Here is an 11732-nt window from a genome sequence, read left to right as displayed (position 1 = left end):
AAATCAAGCTAAAGTTCAGGGTTTTCACTCAACAGCAACATCTACATACGTAAACTAATCCTTTTAAACCAACAGTCCGATTTATCTAAACGCACTACAAACTAATCACTAACTACTTTCATCTGACTGTCCAATGACTCCAGCTGTATCTCTTGGCTGACTCTCAACTAACTGCCAACTAGCTGCTCGGCAAAACTCCAAAGAACTCCAAAGAACTACAGCTATACCTCTCGGCTAACTCCCAACTAACTGCTCGGCAAACCTCCAAAGAACTCCAAAGAACTACAGCTATACCTCTCGGCTAACTCCAACCTAACTGCCCAACTCCAAGTGTCCCCTTCCCTTTTACCGACTCTAATTTACATCTCTATTCTAAGATTACTATTATTAGCTAGATACTCTATTCTAAGGATACTTATTTATAAAATGCTATTCTTAACTAAACAATCTAAACTAAGGATATATATTTATAGGATGGCTATGAATACATATGCATACCTAAAATAGAATGGTCCCTGAACTCTTTGTGACCCTGGCCAAAATTAGACCCAGCACATAGATACCATAACTAAAGGTAGAACAATACTGGATATGCAAATTAAAGACTGTCCCATGCACCACATCTCTATCTGCTGCTAAAGATAGGCGGTCGGAATCACCAGAGAGCAGAAGTATATAAATAACTCCAAAACTAAGACAAGGAAATCCCCTATCATTTCTTAGCTCAATGACCGACTCTTGCTACAGACAGCTCATTAGTTAGGCTCTATAGATACACAATCACTGACCCCTATATTTACATATCATCTCCACTACAGTGCCCTAATGTTCTCACCACCATTACTACATCATTAGCGCTCTCAGACTGGCCACAGCCCTTTCTAGTCTACAAATGGCTCGGTTTACAGCTGGCGTTGACCATAACCGCCATCTCTATTTAACCCCTGCTGGTCTGCTGACCCAATAACTACAAACTAATTGGACATGCTAATTGTTACACCAAATTAATGATCCTAGTGATCTAATCTACCTATCATAGAGACAAACAATTAAAACTACTTGAAACTACAATTATACTCAACCTTTATACACTAAAAACGCCACACACCTCTCAACGTCTGTAATTGTTTGAAGGAGCAAATATGTTACAATTGTTGTAATTATTTGGACATCAATAGGCGTATGTAGAACTACTTCACATTTAAAGTGTCGTGACGATTATACGTCTGGTCATCTGTGGCTTCGGGAGATTATATTTAGAACTATTTTATACAAGCATACAGATTATTGTATTGCTGAAGCATTGCATGTCCCCTGTCGGTTCCATGACGTTTTAGATGACACAATAAAGCATTTTAATCAACGGGATGGAAATTGTGATCACCATTAGATACATGGACGTCATCATAAATCTACTTTTTAAAGATGCTCCGCCGCCGACAGACCAGAAATCGTATTCATCATTTGAACAACAATTGGTGTTTAATCGTATATATATATGTCTAATTAACACAAAAAATGATATAGAATAATTTGTTTTGCTTTTGGTGCATGCGCAGTCAGAACTTCATTCTATATAGAACACAGTGCAACGGAATTTTTTCGGGATGCAATTAATTATTTCTAATATTTTTATCTTGCTCAAACTTTCCAATGGTGGTAATGGTGTAAAGTAGGTAACTTTTGTAACTAAAGGAAAATACCAGATATTCTGATCCTGTTTTTGATAATGAAAAAATACCATTTGTCAGCGGTGGAGCATCTTTCATATTTGTGAGAAATTTTCAATTTGAATTAGATAACGTTGAGCATTAACATTTGATTACAAAGAAAGATCATCCTTGTCTATAGAACACCTGGCTCTATCTCCAGTTGTATAGATTTTGTAGCAAACAAGAAATGAAAATTTTACTCCTCCTAAGTGATTAAGCATCCTATGGACAACCACGTCCTGATTTTAACAGCTGTTTGGGTGTTCATTTCCATGCTTATCACCGGCATCTTCAAGTAAATACGCTGTCCAATAAAACAAATTTGAAATTATCTGCTACCAAATCTGACTGACGATTCTATGTATGATTTAATTTGTATTTAAACAGTATGTTCTGCCACATTAGACAATAAATACACAAACTTGTCATAGTGTTCTGTTACTTTAAAAATAGGTCCAAACGTTTCCGGTACAAACAGCAATGAATATTCATTGTAATTATTATGGAGGCACGCGCCATGCGTCGCGCATGAGGTCATGTGATGAGCAGGTGTTGGGTAACTACATGTAAATAGTTCTGTTCATACCTGCGTCAATAAGTTTGTATTTAAAGTAAGTATAGAGTGGAAGCGATGCGAGGTCTTAAAAGTCTAAAAGTTACTCCGTACATTTTACCTTTTGTTGATATTGGAGTGATTTTATAAGAAGCCATTGTCTGATCAAGGCAATTCTTCAATAATTTAAAAGCACTGTAAATTGTAATTGGATTTGAAGTATCATATATATCATAAGGTAACAGATAGCCCTGTTCAATTATTATGCAGTCTGATTTATTTTATTTTATTTTAGCGCGATAAATCGATGTGAGTAATACGTTGGGGTATATGATCCTAGATAATCTGTCTATCAAGTCTACAGTACGTTTATTTTGAGGTTATATCGCTTTCTTTGGTTGTGCCGCGATGTCACTTACGCGATAAGGGTGACAAACGATTTGAGTTTACACACTCTTTAGTACTTGTGGCTGTGGGTTAGCGAGGGGGAAGTAACTTAAGATAAACTGCTCATGGTTGCAGAGTTTTAAGTTTCTGTAGGCCGATATCTGTGTATTGGAGTATTAAAGGGACTTTATATTCTGTGTATGATAGTGTGAAATCTAATTGCCCCTAGTTTGGTCATAATTTATGTATATTCATATTGTCACAGAGCGGCACGCGCCGTGCCGCCCCTACGAGGTCACGTGATGGCCGGGTGTTGGGTAGATTTGACTTGCCCACTAGGTGTAAACAGGTGTGAATGAAGGTACTTTTTTCAACGGGATTATAAGTAATATACACCCGTTGAATCACTATTAAATTACCATTCATGACATTTAAACATGGCAACAGGTGTATTACCTGTGTTGAAAAGATGTTCATGGTATTGAAATGAAAATATAATACTGCGAACGTCAAAACGTCATATGTGCTTTGGGAATTATGGGGATTGCAGTATCGCTTGTATAATTATATATACCTTTAATCTGCCTAGAGCAAAACGGGCAGAACACTCAGCACAGTGACAAAGGATAAATTAGATACATTACATGTGAAGCTAGCATAGTGATAATCCGTAAACAAATGAAGCAATAAGAGCGCTTACAAGTTATATTCAGACAGACGGACAAACAGGCGGACAGACGGGAATGGAAATTATAATCACCACTAGATACACTGACGTCATCAAAAATCTAACGCTGACAAGAACAAAATCAGTCAAATAGAGCGGGAACGCTTTGTTATTAGACTGGACCTTAGTTATTGATAGAATTCTGCTGCTAGATTATCTGGCCCTTTGCTTGAAACTAAGGACTTACACGTGTGGGAGACAAAAATCATGAAGCGAATTTTGAATGGTGTGTTTCATTTTTTAGAGACTGGTGGCCAGCTTGTTATAGAACAAATGTAATATTGTCGTGCTAGTTAGCCTGTTAGGTAATATCTAACAGCCATTTCACAAATTAAACGGTGACAAAGAATACTAGAGACAGAGATAAGCAGACAATGTTTAATAGGAACCTTTTAATAAGATGTAGTATGACCTTAGATTTCTTTTCCATTGCTCAGAGAAAATGCAAAATATAGTACAGTATTACTCAAGGATTATCTTGTTTATTGAACACGCAATGATTTTAGGTCAGGCATAAAATCAGCATAAATAGCATCAGCGATGACTTGTAGTGACACAAACGAAAGGTACAAATCGGCACTGAAAAGCGGAGATTTCGTTGTGACTCAATTTTCACAAATGTTTATATTAAGCCTTCTAGATAAGGACACTTCAACATAATTTGAAAACAGAAACTAGTATGGAATGTAATTAAAAAGTATGATACGTTTGAAGATCAATTACAATTCATTTTTTATGATAAAGATTACCTTATTAGCAGCACCACTTCCTTTTCAATGTGTATTTAAAATATCTTACTTTTAATTTGTGAGACATTTCCAATTTTATTAAGATAATTTCAGAATTCACAGATTGAATTACAGAGAAAGATCACACTTGTTTACAGAACACCTTGTTCATGTTGTTCAAAGGCTGATTAGCTTTACCACAAATTAACGACAATTTTCAAATCAAGCTAAAACCATTTCTCATAATAACTTAATAAAATTTTACAAGATTCTTACAAACTCTACTCTTTACCTACATACGAAGTGAAAATATAAGAGGTTTTGTAGCAAACGGGAAATGAAAATTTTACTTATCAAGTGATAAAGCTACCCATCCTATGAACAACCAAGCCATGATTGTATATTCACTGACAATAGACGTGTATTGGGCAATGGCAACAGCTGTTTGTGTGTTTATTTCCATGCTTATCACCGCCATCTGCAGGTTACGCTGTCCAATAAAACACAAATTTGAAATTATCTTCCCACAAATCTGACTGACGATTCTATGCATGGTTTAATTTGTATTTAAACAGTATGTTCTGCCACATTAGACATTGAATATACATATTAGTGTTGTGTTCTGTTACTTTAAACATCTTTCCAACCGTTTGCGGTACAAACAGTAATAACTATTCATTTTACTTATTATGCTGGCACGCGCCATGCCTTGCGCATAAGGTCACGTGATTGGCAGGTGTTGGGTAACTAAAGATTTTTATTATTCAATCCTGATATATGTACTAATGTAACAAGAGGTCACAAAAATAATTATGATAAATAAAGAAGGAAATAATAGATGGACACAGCCATCAATAGACAAATCGAGATACATTGAAACATATAACAATTATATTTTCCTTATATGATTAGAAGCTTAATTACTCTATGAATAAATCGAAAAAGTTTACTTAATAAAGCTGTATTTTAAATTGTGAAAATTCCTTCCATTTTGTGTAAATTATGATTAGTAAAGTAGTATCTTAGTATATAAATTTCTCGTAATGCTACAACAGATGCATTATAACATGCATATAGATAAGGGTACTCATCTCCAACACAGTTTTTACATAGAGGACATAACCTTTCCTCGCGAGGGACGTTATTCCATCTGACTATCTATATAGGGAATTTTAAATTAGAAGTTCTAAATTTACACTGATATATACGTTCGTGATGATTCACTTTCAAAAATTATGGCTCTAAATTGAAGTGAGACTTAGATAAATAATACACTTGTCCTCGCGAGGAACTGTCAATTTCATGATACCATTTTTTAATCACTTGATCTTGTAGTCTTTGTTTAATAATTGTTTAAGATAGTTTCTATTAACTGTACAAGCTATTTGGAGTGACCAAATATCATTAATACTAGTATCTTTTAATGTATCCCCTATACCCTGAACAGGTTTGCGCCAATATGTTTATATTTATCGAAGTAAGTATAGAGTGGAATTATCAAAGTGAGTACTTACAAGTCATTAACTTACTAATTGGGAGTCTCATGTGTTAACATTGATCTGTAGTAATATTTTTGCACCATTTTGATTTTAAATTATTCATGATCATAAGAGATAAATTTAACTCTTGCGGATCAGATGCATAGGGATATGTATGTAATGAAATAAAAAACGGAGATTTGCAAAAAAAGGGGGGAGGAGGTTAGGTGTGATAAAACGATGTGAATAATACGTTTGGGTATAAGTATGATCGTCTGTAGTCTACATTACATTTTTTTACACTCTCTTTAGAAGGCCTCTACAACATCACTAAATAATTATTGTTGTATGTTAGCGCGGGCGAAGCAACTTAAGATAAACAGCTCATAGTTTCTGTCGGCCGGTATCTGTCCGTATTGTAGAGTTAAAGGGACTTATATTCTGTGAAATCAAATTGCCTCAATTTCGTTACGTAAATACAAACGCGCTGTAATCTGTCGACACTAAAATCCGTTTATTTCGAAATAGTTTGGTCATCATTTATGTATATTCATAAAGTTATAGAGTGGCACGCGCCGTGCCTCCCCTACAAAGGTGTGAAGAATTTCAAGGTACTTTTTGTGGCTGAATAATATGTAACACAAATTATAAAATCCAGGCAGTGTCGGGGGATCAATTAGAAAGAGGGGAAATGAGAAAATGATACTCTATAATTTAGGCTCATTTTATGAGCATTGGCGAACGACCACTTTAGAGGGCATAAGTGGTACATAATAGTATATCTATATCGTTATTTTTTTCAAAATAGTTACCATGTATATCAAAAGTTCAAAATCATGCACAAACATGTATTATGAACAAAATCCATTTTATAGGGGTACATCACGGTTCACGGTAGTCTCGGCAGTGTATCCACCTGTCACAGGACTGCAGTAAGTAATTTCCATGTAACTAAGGCAGGTGTTCATATCTGGTACAGGTAAATCGAATACCTATGTAAAATTGTTTGAATAGATTTTCGAGTGATGTGAACGGAAATAAAATGATTTACAATACATGAATGGCGTAAGGTAACATGGACTTTATCGCATTCTAATAGGTTTTATTGAAAGGATTTCATAAAATAATTGCTCTAAACATAGTTATATTTCAAGCGAGTAGTTTGTTTGTGTTTCTTTTGATTTAAAGTAAATACAATGAATATGGATGTGTCAACAGTAATTTAAGTGATGTTCATTCATTAAAGGTAATTTTGTAAACGCTCAAATCAATAGGCGTCAAAAACCCAGTCATGGTGGCCATGTGAGGGAACAACGTTTTTCCAATTGACATTATCAAACTAGCTAATAAGCTAAGAAAAGTATACTATTTTTTTATGAAAACACTGAAATGTCAGATCGGCATATGGGTAATATTTGGATGCGTCACATAACTTTGAAAAAATAGGCCATTATACAGTGTCATTACGTACTCTGAATGATCTTCGAGATATCATAACCATTATATAATTAGTCCCCTAAACCTATCTATATTAAAAGTCCATTATGATTTTTTTTTTTTTTTTTTTTTTGCTTAATATATATTACGTAAAAAAAGCTTAATAATGTATGCAGGTTTAGTGGACTTTATATCCATCACAAGACGTCTAGCTTAGCGGGAGGTGTATATGCATGTACAACAACAAAAAATATATATATCACACCACAGAACAAATACCTGGCATGTTTCACGCTCGTACAAACCTTCACATACATCTAACTTTGTGGGAGGCGTTGACTAAATAAGAAACCGTTTATAAACCGAAAAAACCCAGGATCAGATATCAAGAGATTACAAAAGGGCAATGTCACCTGTTCTTGTGTAAATAGTTTATTTTGTCTTTGTTCAAAAGGCGATAAAATATGATACGCCTTATATTAGGATTTTAAATTCAATGCACTGCATGTATGAAAAATAATTGCGGGAAAAAAATTTGTAAAGAGTTCATGTTAAGTGATAAGATTTTAACCTCACCTGTATATAATTTGTGGTGAGTAGTTGTCAATAACGAATGTATAAGTTATCTGCTTGCGATAATATTTCACGGTTATTTTATAGCCATAAAGATTCAAAATACTTTTTACGTTGTTTCAAATATTTTAGATTTTGTACTAATTTTATTTTTAATCAACAATTTTAACGTGAAATCTCTATATTTCATCATTTTCTATTTTTCGTGGGTTTTCACGGGTACTCTAGCTTCATACACCTTCTAAATTAATTGACACTGGTTGCTTACAGGACGTTAAACTAATCAAACTAAACTAAACAGACTTGATCAGGTAGATATCACATACATTATAAACATATACATATATATAATCTGATCGTGTTCTGTCCACTCGTTTGCATGTCCATTTTGACACCTCTTCTGATATCATTTTACCGTAAAGTTTTTTTTATAGTTATCGCAAACTAATCTATGTACGAGACTTCAATTTGGTCAGGTAGATATCACATACATTATAAACATATACATATATATAATCTGATCGTGTTCTGTCCACTCGTTTGCATGTCCATTTTGACACCTCTTCTGATATCATTTTACCGTAAAGTTTTTTTTATAGTTATCGCAAACTAATCTATGTACGAGACTTCAATTTGGTCTATATTAAAACTTGATGGACGATTTAAAGTATCCCAGACAGCTGAGGTGGAATCTTCCACTAGTTTACGGGGTCATTATGAGATTGTTTGAAAATATGAAAGAAAAATAAAACGTCGTAATTTCCGCCCATCCATGACCTCTCCAGAACCTTCTGAATGTATAATAGTTAAGGCTATAATTAACAAAAACCTCCTCTGGAGGTTCCATGACAAAGTTCAGACAGCGATATGTTTTCAACTGAAGGTAAAAATGAATATTAGTTCATATTTTTATTGGATAGGTTCAAGTTAATATCACCTGTCTAAACATCTGTTTGTATTCCTTGTATGAGAATAGTACTTTGGCAGAAAATCTAGACCATGTTTCGTCGTAGCGAATAACGGATAATAAATTGTATGTACATGCTTAGGCTATTTTTATGTAGGCAATTTATAATGTAAATGTAAGTATTTTAATCAATTAATTTGGAGGACGTTCGATCGGAATATCAATTTCCGTAACAACGTTTTTTTTAGGTGGGGTCAAATTTAGAGGTGCAATTTGAAGCAGGAAACTTTGGGAAAGCTGACGACAATTATTCATAATGACATAATTACATAATCTTCATTGAGCAGGCACAGTTAATGGTTAGTGATGCTGGTTATATTGGGGGGAGGGAATCCACAGCATAGTCTTTTTGAGTGTTTAATCGGGGGAAACTGGAATTTGACTTGGGTCTGTTTTTACGTGGAATAGAAGACAATTTCGGAAAACATGATTTCTTCTTTTTGTGAAATGGAGATTGTGGTGCTGGGGGCAGGCACGTATAAATAATATCCCTTTCCATAATCCAACATATGCCTTTCGTACACGAATATCTTGTGGTGTGGGAGGTGTATCAGTTCACACATGTTTGTTTGCCCCTACATGCACATATCTTTTCAAAGGTCGACAGGTAATTCACCGCAAATTATTTATGTCTCTTATCATCTCCTTAACCGCTCAACTACACTCCCGATCGACGTGTTTTTATTAGACAGTTTTTTAATTCGACAGTTTAATAATTCAAATGATCATATTAATTTAAAAAATCAGGTATCCAGAGCTATTTAACTGTAAAAGGATCAATCTGTTTAAATTTATAGGTGCCGTAACTGGGCGATTTTTTTACGTGGCATTTTTCTTCATAAATCTATTGAATACCTATTGGTATTGTGAATTAACCAGTGAAAATCAGTCAAATGTCTTCATATGCCTTATAAACGTCAGTTATAACACATAAACTATGTTCTGTAAAATTGTCGCTTTTTATGCCTTTTGTATGTTTAGTGGGAAATTTTCCTCCAGAAATCACTTTATGATTACTAATAACACTGTAGAAATGTGAAATGAAATTGTGATAATGTATAAATAACAAGATCCATGGCTATTGAAGACAGTGTTTTAATTTCAATTAATCAGATCGTTATACAAATGTAATGTGCGTTAGTTCCTATTTCCGTATCAATTCATCATGTTTACATTCTCTTACTACAGTATCAATATTTGCATTTTGATAAATGTCTGCATGAACTTGATGATTAGATAAACATATTTTATGTTACATGAGCCTATAAACCTGAATTTATTTGAAGATGTCAAGAGTTCTTCCCCTTTTTCGGAAATAACAAAAGAAGCACCAGGTAAAGTGCGTTTCTGGATAAATTGTAAGTTTACAAGAGTTTCCCCCCTTGGTTGTGAGGACTTAACTGCAAAGTACCATAACATATCATTCAACGCTCATATAAATAACCAAATCAATGATATGTAATATTTTGGTAGAAAAACAATGCGTCCAATTAATATCACTGATGAAAATGTCCTGGAATTTGAATGTCAGTTTCCCACCGTGAAGTTTACATCTTACTGGCCAGTAATACTTTCTTTGTTATAACTGATAGTTTTCGTGAAAAAATACCAAAAGAAAATTATTGATATTATAAATTATTGATGCTACAAAGATCATCAATATTATCAATTATCGATGCTACGTAGAGAATCGATGTGGATATTTTTTATATTTATACTAACTTCTATGTATGTTAGCTATGGTTAAAATGTAAAATAAACGAAAACTGCTATATTGTATATTGAGAGTAATCGTTGTTTACTTGTTAAAATACCCTGAATAGGCGTCGACTATGGGGTTTGATTAAAGATGCTCCAACGCTGATACAGCATAAATAATATTCATCATCTGAACAATAATTGGTGCTAAATCATGTATATATATCTTTGATTAAAACAAAAAAAGAAATAATTTAAAAAGCAATATTTTGTTTTCGATGCATGCCTAATTAATACATCATTCCATAAAGAACACATTGCCAATGATTTTTTTTTCGGGATGCAATTATTTATTTTTCATATTTTTATCTTAAACTAAGAATTTCAAACTAAAAAAAGCTGGCGGTTAAGTAAGTAACTTTTGTAACTGAAGAAGAAAAATACTAATTCGTCTGGTCTTGTTTTTATTGAGAAAAAATACCATTTTTCAGCGGGGGAGCATCTTTAATTATTGAGGTATGATATCACAGAAAAGGCTAGAAGTTAAGTCACTGTGTCATTCTTCCATTCAAAGAGTTATCTCATCCCACGTGATACATACATCACAAGATAAGTATACTAATATGATTCCACCGTTTGTGTGTCAACCTTAGAAACATTTGTTTATGTTTTGTGTTTGTTCACATATGATTGGTCATTTTCAACTTTATGTTCATTTGTATGGAGCTACGCATATGAAATTTAAAAAATGATGTTTGTGTTATGTTTTAGTTTTGTAAACAATAATACACAAATAGTGGTGGAAGCTCGAGTGGTAGATCGAGTTCGGTACATGCATTTCTCCTTTCTGCCATAATCCCTATTGTTGCTTTAAATAAATACCTAGAATCTTACATTTGTCTGTAAACAAATCCTATTTATTCACTGCATTCAAGGTTGCCGCATTGGCTTAAAGGTAATAATTGACAACCATACTGGACTGTGCGTAGTAATCCGTCAAAATGGAGATTCGAGTCAAGTGAAGACATATTAAGATAATATATTATCATATGATTTCAGGCTTGCCTGTCGACGGAGATGGTTTGCTAACCAATCAAAGGTGTACTATAACAATAGAATGCACAAATCACACAAAGGCAAACTTATTTCAAACGTTCAATAATCAATATCTATTTTCCAAGTATAAATATCGTGAGATGCTGGTTCTAATAGTCGGAGTATCATCACTGTGGGTATCCGTACACCGGATATTGGTATCGACGAGGCGAGGCCTGTAATAACCAGGTTAAGTTTTGCAATATTTTCACAGTTTTAATGTAATTAATGTATCTGTAACTATTGTCCAGTTCAAGCTTACTATATATTGCGTCCGTATGCAATTTGTCAACCCCAGCGTCATATAGTTATTAAGGAATAGACAGGGATCCAGGGTCACGTGCAGGGGGGTACCGCAGTGAAAAAGACGGTTTAAA

Source organism: Argopecten irradians, chromosome 2 (assembly GCF_041381155.1).
Source record: "Argopecten irradians isolate NY chromosome 2, Ai_NY, whole genome shotgun sequence".
Lineage (NCBI taxonomy): Eukaryota > Metazoa > Mollusca > Bivalvia > Pectinida > Pectinidae > Argopecten > Argopecten irradians.
This window is presented reverse-complemented; position numbering follows the sequence as displayed.